This window comes from Tenrec ecaudatus, chromosome 4, assembly GCF_050624435.1.
Source record: "Tenrec ecaudatus isolate mTenEca1 chromosome 4, mTenEca1.hap1, whole genome shotgun sequence".
Classification (NCBI taxonomy): domain Eukaryota; kingdom Metazoa; phylum Chordata; class Mammalia; order Afrosoricida; family Tenrecidae; genus Tenrec; species Tenrec ecaudatus.
In genome coordinates, this window is record NC_134533.1 from 134,913,045 (window position 1) to 134,925,474 (window position 12,430).

General features: G+C 38.0%; 1 pseudogene; it reads left to right on the forward strand.

The window, feature by feature from the left end:
- Positions 1 to 3,881: 3,881 nt before the first annotated feature.
- LOC142446049 (tubulin alpha chain-like) lies at positions 3,882 to 4,685 on the forward strand (annotated as a pseudogene).
- The last annotated feature ends 7,745 nt before the right edge of the window (positions 4,686 to 12,430 follow it).

The following is a 12,430-nucleotide window of genomic DNA, read 5'->3' on the forward strand; positions in this document are numbered from 1 at the left end:
TTTCCTGGGACTGATCTCTCATGTCTAAAGTTTATAAGATGAAGTTTTACCAGCATTGTCTCTGAGGAGCACTTTGGCTCTACTTCTTCCAAAATTTATCAAATTGTCCTTTTAGAAGTTCATAAAACTTTCCATAATCTTTGCCAGCACCACAATCCAAAAATATCTATTCTTCTTTGGTCTTCTTTATTCAATATCCAAATTTCACATGCATATGAGGTAATTAAAATAGCATGGCTTAGGTCAGGTATCCTTAATCCTTAAAGTAACTTCCCTACTTTTCAACACTCTAAAGAGTTCTTGTATAGCAGATATGCTCAGTGTATCAAATTGTTTTACTTCTTGAATGCTGCTTTAATAAGCATTGATTGTGGATCCAAGCAAGATAAAATCCATGACAACTTCAATCTTTGCTCCATTTACTGTGATGTTATCTATCAGTAAATTTGTGAGGTTTTTTTCTTCTTTAAAATTAGTTTATGTAAGGCAGGGTTCTCTAGAGAAACAAAACGAGGACACCTATGATTAGATAGATAGATAGATTTATATTGCATGAAGGAATATAACAGCTAATTAGTCCACACAACCGTATCGAGGGCTCAGTTCAACTCACTTCTGTAGAAAAGTTAATATACTGGAAGTCCTTTAAGGGCTGCTTGGTCCAAGGAAGCAGAGGGCTGATTCTTCCCTAGGGAAATGCAGGCAGTCCAGCCACAGGCAGCAAACAGCAGAGTGGGTCACCAACAATCAGGAGCTCAGGAGCTTAGTGAAGCCAGCTTAAATGGGATATCAAACTTAAACAATGCAAGATGACAGGATCCACCAGCCTGAAGCTCAAGCGATATATATATACCAGCAGCGTGGTAAAGCAGGTCTCAAAGGAAACTCAAGTTCTAGCAACACGATCCATAGGTTGCCTGTACCACAGGTAGTGTAGCTTACAAGTTGAGGCAGAGAACTAGCTAAAGCAGCTGCATGCTGGTCCAATCACCAAAGAGCTAGAGAGAGAGTGGTGGGCCTTGTTGGACCATTAATTTTTTTGCCCTCCATTGAAACGTCAACCTTATTAATCTCACATGTTTCTATTGGCCAGGTTGGCACAATAAACCTACCTGTCACAAGAATAATTGTGTCCACTTTCCTTTTTAATTGGGGTTGCTATTTTATTTACAATTTAGCATGAGAAAACAAGGAATAAAGAAAAGGGCATTTAAAAAGACTTTGGGGAGATATATATATATATATATCAAAGAAAAGTAATCACAACAAATAGAAGATCAAATCGCCAGAGCCCAAGATGGTAAAAGTAGATGTGATTTTATTCTATTGAATAAATATGGCATTATGGCCTTAAAGAACTTTTCAATCTAAAGGATATGATTTACAAAAACAGGGTATATAAATTCATGTAGTATAATTATTTGTTAAATTTTTTACAAATAATTTTATAGCTTCCTTCCAGAAGCATACTTCACAGGGAACAGATAAATTGGGAATCACTTAAGTAGAAGAAAAACTTTGTCACAAAATAAAAGTAAGTGCAACACCCAAATCGAATCTTCTGAAAAGGAAACAGAGGCAAAAGCCTTTCCTAGGAAGCAGGAAGGCAGGAGAGACAGCTCACCTTTCATGCCTCCCTCTGTGCCTCAACCATCCATTCAATACGTACTTATTGATTGTACACCAGTCAAGCTGCGACAGGCTGGTTATACAACAATGAGCAATAATAATGATAAAACGCCTCCCTTCAAAGAAATTGTTGTCTAGAGTGAAGGGAACTCAACAGGCTATTACAATACAAGACAATAAATTCTCCCCTTTGAATAAGCTATTAAGTAAAACAAGTCAAAATGCACAGAGTTCCTAGAATCAGAAAGACCCCAAATATTTGCATGTTGTCTTTGATAGAATTGTGTCCTCAAAAAAAATGCATGCTGTAAATTCTAGCCTATATGCAAGTGCTTATAATCTCATTGAGGAATGCGTTTTTTGTTTTGCTTTTTTAAATAAATGAGTGAGGATTAGTGCAGGGTGTGTCTCAAGGCAATATCTTTTAAGATAATAAAAGAGATTAAACAAGTCTGTGAGAGGAGCAGAGATGAATGAGCAAAGATTCCAAGTCACATGAAAGTTGTTCATGAGCAGCTCAAAAATGACAAGTAGCTTCTTCCTGAACTTGCAGAGAACAATCCTTGAAAGAACCTGGAGCAGGCAGCTTCTACTTAGACTTCTAACCTCCTAAACTGCGAGAAAAGAAATTCCTGTGATGTAATTTCTATCATAGCTCTAACAGGAGTGGGAGATCTCTTTTCTGCCAAGGGTCATTTGGATATTTATAATATCATTAGCAGGTCATACTGTTCAAACTTTTAATGAACTCATCCCTTTATAATAGCTGGAGCAGTTTTTATTTGGTAAAGTGTGTGATGATAACTGGTAAGATGATTTCTCAGGCTTCATCCAGACCGAGGGCCAAAAATTGCCCACTTCCATGTGTACTAGATAACTAGGTCACATGTAGATGAGGAGGAATTGCTATAAAAGTTAATTTCATTTATCTTTTCATATCAGAAAATGGACACATAATTCCATACCCATCTGCCTCCCTGGATGGTTTTTCTACTCTTACACTCTCTCATATCCATCCCCCATATATATGCCTTATTGGTAATTCTTTATAAATAGATTAAATTGTTCTGGAAGAAAATTCAGTTGATTGCAGCCAGGTTGTAAAGTAGTGTCCTAGAGTCTCCTGGTCGCATTAAGCTAGTGTCACAGGTTATACAATTGGAAGTTTAATCTAAGACACTAGAATAAATAGTTATCCTAGACCAAGGTAAAGGAGCTCCTGTGACTCAATGGATTTGCAGTTTGAACCTACCTGCCATGATATAGGAGGAAGATGAGGAGAGGGCCATTCTGTAAAATTGTAGCCTCAGAAACCCTGTGGAAACAGTTGTACACTGCACTTTAGGGTTTCTATGGGTTAGAATATATTGGATTACAGTGGGTTTGCCTTTGGTTTTGATACCAAGGTAAGATACAAGAGCAACAACTACATTTTCAAAGAAACGTAGAGATTCAAATGGGAGGAGAGTCAAAAGGGACACTCATTACAGTGAAGGCAAACCCCACCCGACCCCTACCCCTCCAAATTCCTGCTAGTGTTTAACTTCTATCCAGGAGCCTCACTGGACAGAAAACACAGGATGGTAAGCTGTGGGAAACAGAAAGATTTCTCCCCCCAATAGATGTTAGATTTAGGACACTGCTTCCAGCTAATGGGAAATGATTGTCAAGTATCCTCCCTGAAGGCATTCAGTTGCCAGACTTCTGTCTGGTCCCACCACAAGTAGGGCCAACTCCATGCTGTTAAGGACAATGGACTACTTCTCCCTAAAGGCTCATGACCATCAGTTTGGTCCCTGTGGGTAGGGTTTACACCCTACTGATAATGGTTTCTATGGAGATCCAAAGAACAGGTCAAACCTGCTCAGTGACATCCAAAATTACGCTGCCATCCTGAATCTAGGATCCGACTTTCTTGTCATATGGGTGCCCCCAATCCCTCCCTTTCCTATTGCATGTATATCCCTATATTGTCCCCCTCTCATTGCTGTATAACCTATAGTGTAACCCCTTCCTGTGGCGTATGTCTTTACCTGTAATTAGTGGGCTTGCATGCCCCCCAAAGATAGAAAACCTTGGTTAGCAATAAAGATCTCTCTCTCTCTCTCTCTCTCTCTCTCTCCACGTGGACCACCAAGTGAGGCTGAGGTGAACATGCTACCATGAAATGTGTCTGACTCCATTATTTCAATCTCTCTTCTATCTCTCATGCTTTCTATGACTTTACTATAATCTTTACTTATTGCTGTACAATTGCACCTACCGGACCCTCACACATCCTCACCACCCACACCACCCTGGAGCACTCAGATTGTGCCTTCATGGTAGACAATGAGGCCATCTATGACATCTGTAGCAGGAACCTTGATATTGAGCACCCAACCTATACCAACCTTAACCTCATGTCTTCCATCATTGCTTCCCTCAGATGTAATGGTGCCCTGAATGTAGATCTGACAGAATTCCAGAACAAGTTCATGCCCTACCCCCACATCCACTTCCCTCAAGCCACATATGCCCCTGTCATCTCTGCTGAGAAAGCTTACCATGAACAGCTTTCTATATCAGAGATCACCAATGCTTGCTTTGAGACATCTAACCGGATGGTGAAATGTGACCTCCACCATGGAAAATGCATGACTTGTTACCTGTTGTACTGTGGTGATGTGGTTCCCAAAGATGTCAATGCTACCATTGCCACCATCAAAAACAAGTGCAGCATCCAGTTTGTGGATTGGTGTCCCACTGGCTTCAAGGTTGGCATTAAATACCAGCCTCCCCCTGTGGTCCTGGGTGGAGACCTGGCCAAGGTGTAGTGAGCTGTGTGCAGGCTGAGCAACACCAGAGCCATTGCTGAGGCCTGGGCTCGCTTGGACCACAAGTTTGACCTAATATACAGCAAGCATGCCTTTGTTCACTAGTGTGTAGGTGAAGGGATGGAAGAAGGAGAATTCTCTGAAGCCCTGGGAGACATGGCTGCCCTTGAGAAAGACTATGAGGAGGTTGATGTGGATTCTGTTGAAGGAGAGGGTCAGGAGGAAGGAGAAGAGTACTAATTCCTTTTGATGCTGCAGTCTGTCAATACTCCAATTTCTACATTAACTGACAAGACAAAGCTTTCTGGCTAGATGGTCTTCACAATCATCTCTGATCGTGTCTTAATTTTCCATGTGTATCTATTATTTTTCCATCAGGTCTCAAAGTAAAAGTATTCTAAAGAAAGAAAATAAATAATTTAACATAGTAAAATATAGAGTGACCGTCATACATGTGTGTGTATGGACAATAAGAGAAAACAACAATGTTGCCTTAATAAAATCCCATGATTCTGATTTCATTGTTCACAATTCAAAGCTTGGGGTGGCACAAATAGTTAATCAATGGATTGCTAACCGAATGGTAGACACCTGCACAGAAGCATCTCATAAGACAGGTTTTGTTGGTTTGTTTGTTTTAAATACTGGCTTAATTATTTGTTTCTAAAGAATCTCTGCCTTTAAAACCCTATAAAGGAGTTCTCTGCATACATGAGTCAGAATCAATGCAGTAGCAATGAACAACAAAAACAACAGCTCCTAAAATGATGGAAGGATGATAGATTCACATGTTCTACTATAAAAAATCAAATACACACACACACATATATATATATATCTTTATTATTGTCATAGGAAGTCTCATTTTACAGAACTTAGTTAATCACCAAGCTCCCTCCTTTTGAGTCAGCTATGATGCCCAGCAACCCTGCAGGGCAGGGAGAGCTGCTTCTGAGGGATTTAGATACTGTAACTCTCTATAGGGATAGAAAGCCTCATCTTTCCCCTGTGGAGCATCTGGTGGTTTGGAACTGTTGACTTTGCGGTTAGTCCAATGCATACGCTACGGTGCCACCAGGGCAGTATATTAAAATCCATAAGACCTATCTATACTAGAAAACATATTCAATTAGATATTCCTAAGGAAGTAAAAATCATGTTACAAAAATAATAATTTTTATTCAGGGCAATTTTATTCAAATTCTATTCCATCCACATGGTACCAATAATATGTTTTTCTTGTGCAAGTATAAAAGCAAATGGAATCTTATAGATTTTTGCCTAGCAACGGTAAGATTAACTGTAGTCCAAGTTGAGATGACCTATAAAACCTGGTACTGTTTGTGCTATACAAGATGTTAACATTTTAACATCTCAAACACAGAAATTTGAATGAAACAAAATGCAGAACTATAAAAGAATACATGAAATTTCTTAAAACACTCTTTCATTAAATACAACTCTAGAACATCAAGTAAAAAAATGAAAGAATTTAATTCAATGAAAAAGCAATGCATAAGATTTTCAAACTATGCATGATTCATTATTTACATAGGAAAGGGCACTGATAGCACATCATGGGCTGTTATCAGAGTAGTTGTCTGTTCAAACCTGCGTAGCAGCTCTGTGGGAATAAGGCCTGGCAAAGATTAAAGATCAGGAAACTGCATGAGGCATATCTTCTCTGTCACATGGGGTTTCTGTGAGCCAGGACCAGCTTGATGGCATGCAGCAATAATTATTCCTGAAATCTAGCATTAGAAATTCTGGTCTATACACTCATTGATTTGAATAATACACCTTGACCTTATTGACTTTGGATCTTTTGGGAAAAGATCCAAATGTTTGTTACAACGTTTTGTGAGGATAAAGTTAACAAAACATATTTGTAAAGTGCTCTGTAAAATCTCACTTTCATTGAATCAATTTGATTTTTTAATTCAATTCACAAGACCAAAGAGCTCATCTTTTTCCTTCCCAGGGGCTGGTGGGTTTGAGATGCTGACTTTGTGGTTGAAAGCGCAATGTTGCACCACTAGGGCTCTCCCTTGCTCCTGTCCAGTGGATTCTCACTCACATGTTTAAGTTTTGTGCCTATGTAAGGCTGCTTCATACACAGTCTCTCTCTGAGGAAGGACCGTCAGAATTAGGTGGAGCATTTTCTTGGAGAAGGTTGTACATTGCTAGAAGTAGACATATGATCTTTGGAAACACCAGTGATTATTAACTTAAGAAATGAAAAAGAAATAGAGAACTATAAATGGAGGTCTCTCTGCTGCTTCTCCAGTTCACAACTTCTGCTCACTTCTGGACAGTGGAGAAGTCAACACAGATAACAAGAAATGAGTCCTGTGCAGCAGGCTTTAGCACCACCGGTAGGTTCGGGTCTTGGGGATAGGGCCCCCAGCAAGCCGCCCCCTGGATGGAAAGTCAGCATGCATTTAGAGTTCTAGACTTCAGGGAAGAGCTCTATCCCCTCTGATGTTTGGCTTCCCCGAATCTCTGACGCCCAGTAACACATGGAGGGCAATTTAGGGATAAAAGATCAACCATTGGACAAGGCGAACTTTTCAAGGTTGACAGAGTAGCACCTGCCAATATTTAGCTCTTTCCTAACTGATGGGAAGGTGGATAAGCAGCTTACTGGCAAACTATAGAAAGAAGATAAAAATCATAAAGAGATCAAAGAATGAATACAAACTTTCTTGTACTTAAAGAAAATAGCTTGTTCATTAGAGATACAATTTGAAGGGATGATTGTGATTTAGATTCAAATTGTTGTATTACATTAAAAGATATGATTGTGTAGTTAAAGGTTAACAAACATTAGATTGTTTTATAAGTAACACATGATAATGTTGGACTCTGTAACATACTGCGTTATAAGACATTATTTTCCACTTTCTTGTGCAGTCATGAGAAATTTAATATCCTGGAAGTGGAAGTACAAAGAAATATATCAGATGTTGCGCATATTGCAGATTTATAACTGCTGCTTATAACTTTGAAGAAGAGTGCATGTTTCCCTGTACTGAAATGCAGTGTCACGATATGGAGCAGGCAGATTTATACTCTACAACTAGCTTTTCAGTTTTGGAAAATTTGCCAACACAACTCATTTTAAGAACAGCTAATGAACAATTTAAGTAGAAGTGTGACCATGGTATCTAGTGTTTGCTATTTTGGGGTATCCAACAAGGTCATGTGAAAGTGATAAATTTCAGCCTGCAGCTGCTGTGCTAATAAATTTCCCAGTGAGTCAGGTCCTATGTAAATATATGCACATGCGTTTCTATTATAATTATATGTACCCAGTTGACATCAATTATCTTGAGTTAAAGGACATTTCTTTACACTCTTATCCTCCCCCCCCCAAAAAAATCATCCAGAGTAAATTATGCTTTCAACAGAATCTGCAAATGTATTCAAGATGCCCCAGGAGAGTATTCAGATTTCAGTCATTTAAAAGAAGAGCTTCTGAATCCTACTTGAATATTGATGCCAAAAGAACTGAGAAAACAAAGGCTCCAATTGATAATGGTGTGGGTTTTCCTTCTCACAATCTTAATGGTCAATATTGAAAAGAAAAGTTGAGTTTGACCCAACATTTAGTCATAGCTGCATTCAGAGACCTAGGGCAACCAAAAGGAGTTTTCCCTATATTTCAAACTCTCATTATACTATGTAGCTGTAATAATACAGTCTTATTTTCTTTCAGAGGCTGTAATTCAGGATGAGACACACAAACACACAATTGTCCTCAAGTCAATTCTAACTCATGGAGTCCCTATGTGTGTTAGAGTAAGCCTGTTCTCCCTAGAGGTTTCAATGGTTGTCTTACTGTTTTCCAAAAACAATCCACCAAGTCTCTTTTTTTTTACCACCTCTTGGTAAACTCAAACCTACAACTTTTCTATTTAGAGCTTAAAAGTTTGCATCAGTCAGAACCTCACGGAAAACATACCCCATTCACATGCCACACACACACACCCCAAACAAAAAACAAACAAAGAAAAAACAACGTGGTCATCTAGTTAATTCAGACCCATAGCAATACTAGAAAAGACAGATTGTAACTGCATGTTAGGGTTTCTGAAACTATAAATCTTTACAGAAGCAAACAGTCTCAGCTTTCTCCCATGGAGAAGCTAGTGGATTTGAACTGCCAATCTTATAACAATGCTTACCGCAGAGTACTATCAGAGCACCTTATAAAAATATAGAACCTAGAACATTCTTGATTATATTTTACCTTAAATGAATCTTAAAGACAATTTTAATAGCAATAAACACTGATTATATAAAATGAGAGTCAACTTTGCAGGCACTTAGAGTTAAGACAAAAGTAAAAATGTAATTATTTTCACTTAAATTTTTAAGGTTATATAGCTTAATATAATATTTGATATAGAGGATATTAAGTTATATTTTAAACTTTAAGTTAAAGTTACTTTTTAAGATATTAAGCAATAATTTACAAACACAAAAACAGTTCCTTCTCTCAAAAATGACAATTTTTACCCTCAGTTTCCTCTCTCCCAGTAACCCATTTTCAAAAATAGAAAAGTTATATATGTGAGAAAAAAAGTTTCCATTACAGTGAATTTGCAATATATGACAATAATTTTTCAAATACTACGTGTTAATTTCATATAGATTATAGCTATTTAGTGAACTCACGTACACTACATATGACCATACTATTAGTATAGGGAGGTGCCTTGATGGTATTATGGTTATGCGTTGGACTGCGATCACATGGTCAGCAGTTTGAGACTATCAACAGTTCCTTTCTACTCCTATAAACAGTTACAGTCTTGGAAACCCACTAGGGGTCTCTCTAAGTCAGCACTGATTCAGTGAGAGTGATTTTTTTTTTTTAGTGTATATGCTCATATCTTCCAGATGTCAGCAACAGATGTTGAGATTGAATACATATTGACTTAATGAATAATAGATTACTTCCAGCCATTTGCTTCATGGAGCAAAATACAGTATTTAGCATAGTGATCCACCACTATTTAAAAAAATATTTTCTACTCAGACATGATATAAATATTCTGACCTACCATCTAAGTATGAGTTATAAACTTGCAGTATTTAATGTCTAAGCTACTTGCACTTAAATGTGAAGCATAATCAGAATAACTATGTGCATCAACAATATTAATTTGTAGTCCTGGTAGGAACCATAAATTCAGAGGAAAGCAATCAATTCACGAAGGAAATGATGTTGATATCTTAGCCTTATATCATATTCACTCTAGAATTATTCCACTGCCATCAATCAGAAAGAGAAAAATAACGTTTGAAGTCTCAGAAATCATCAACTAGACTTAAATAGAAGCAATCTTTGCCTGTGTTTTTCTAGAAATAACATGCCAAACTACTGCACAATTTTAAAAAATTGAATCACCATGCTGCATGATTATTAATACAAGAAATGGAGTAAAAATTTCCCCTTGGGTGCCTCTCTCTCTGTTTATGACTCAGAACGAAAAAGATTAGCAAGATCACTTTATAAGATACTAAAAGAGAACATGTTCCCCCGCCCCCTGGCTTGTGACATTGATTTAGAATCTTATTTGATGACCCTCTCCCTTCTCCTCTGCTGCTATGACCATGGATGGCCTCAAGAGTCAGGCACGTTTCCTAACTTATGCAAAGACTATATTTTCATGCAGGTGTGCTGCTGGAAGAAGTGGTTTTACTGTCTTTCCATAAAGAATATAAGAGGAATCCACCTCTCCCGTCCCTCTGCAAGAATCCAAACTGTGAGAGTTTCTCTAAATGATATTTGATTTAGACAGGCTTCTCTAGAGAAACAAAACCAGGACACTTATGATTTGATTGATAGATAGATAGATAGATAGATAGATAGATAGAGCATGAAGAAATATAACAGCTAATTAGTCCACACAGCAATATAGAGGGCTCGGTTCTGTGGAACAGTTAATATACTGAAAGTCCTTTAACTCACAAAGGCTGCTGGGTCCAATGTCAAGGAAGCCAACAGTTGAGTCTTCCCCAGGCAGTCCACCCCAGGCAGCAAACACCAGGGTGGGTCACCACCAGTCAGGAGCTCAGAAGCTTAGAGAAGCAGGCCCAAATGGGATATCAAATTCAAGCATTCAAGAAGACAGGGGCTGAAGCTCAAGTGATGTACACCCCAGCAGCATGGTGAAGCAGGTCTCGAAGGAACCTCAACCTCTAGCAACAGGATCCACAGGTTGGCTGTCCCACAGGTAGTGTAGTTCACAAATTGAGGCAGAGAACTAGCTAAAGCAGCCTCATACTGATCCTATCACCAGAGAGCGAGAGAGAGAGGGGCAGGCCTTGCTGAACCATTTATCTCTTTGCCCTTCAGTCAAACTATGACCTTTTTAATTCCACATATTCCAATTGGCCAAGTTAGCACAATAAACCTACCTATCACAATAGTTTACTAGGTATCCTTCCACATTGTTTTCCTTATGCATCATCTTTAGCAGAACTCTGTGCTCTTAAGAAAAACAATTTAAAAAGCAGTACTGCTAGCTTTTGAAATAGGTGTGCAAAAATATGAGAGAATGATTTTTCAGAAACAAGTGTATTGGTCAGTAAGTATGACCTATGAAAGAACTAATGCATGAGTTATTTATTGAAAATGGAGGAAAGAGCCAAGAACCAAAGAAGGGCCTTTCTAAGCATTTGACTTACTTTCAGAATATGAAGGTGTAGATCAGATGATAAGTTGGATTTAAGAATCAGTACATATTGATTTAATGAATAATAGATGATTGTTTCTAAAGAAACAAAACAGTGAGGTTGGATGTGTAATCATATAGAAAGAAACTTCTATCAAGGAATGGCTTATACAGTATAAAAGTAAGTAAGTCCAGTCTGGCTAAATTCCATAGATCAGATGTAAGCTGGAGGCTTCTACTGACTCTTGTAGATGCCGGAGATGGTGTAGAAGCAAGAAAGTGAAGCAGGAGGGACACAAGATGTTGGAATCAGGACTATATGAATATGAAGTAGGCTGCATTAATCCAAGATTGGCAGTCTGCTAATGGCTTCTGGGATCTGCAGGCAATATAACAGGACATTGACAAATCAGGTGGAATATTTAGATCCAGCACATGAGAAGGGGCAAGAGAGAGCTTGGTTTTGCTCAAGGGCTCTCTTCTACAAAATTCCACACCCAAAGGAGAGGTCATTAGACTTCAACTTGATTGATAGGTTGGGCTTCACACTTGCCTTCATCCAGGTATGTTGAGTTGATATAAAATTTGTTCACATGACATAGTTTGATGTAAAAGCTGCCTGAATATTTTTTAAGATAATATAAAACTATAATAATTTTATCCTGACTTTATCAGAAATATATCATAAAACCTTATATAATGAAAATTTAGTAGTACATAACTGTACCTTTGATTAGATTTTTATCAAACCTATTTCATTAATTTTTTTATCAAAAAAATTCAGTCAAGATGAGAAAAAGACATAGAAAACTAGAGAGAGAGACTGTAAATATTAATATCATAATATTGCTAGGTAGATACTTAACTGTATTCACTTTGTAGCAAAACCAACCAAACAAACAAAACAAAAAACCTACAACCTTTCTATTAGGAGCTTAAAAGTTTGTGTCACTCCGAACCTCATGAAAAATATACCCCATTTACAGAATATTCCTCCCCCGCCACACACACAAACCCAACCAAAAAAAAGAAAAAAACAACGTGGTCATCTAGTTAATTCTGACCCATAACAATACTAGACTTTTGATAAGTTAACAGAAAAGTTATGCCTGTTTTCTGATGGCTCTTCGCGATATGTGGATGCCATTCATAAGTGGACAGCAGCAACACTACAGTCCCTTTCTGGGATCTCCCTTTCACGACAGTGGAGAAGGGAAAACCTCCAAGTGGAAAGAACTTTGAGCAGTGAACCTGGCCATTTAGTTTGCTTGGAAGGAGAAATGGTGCAATATAAGATTG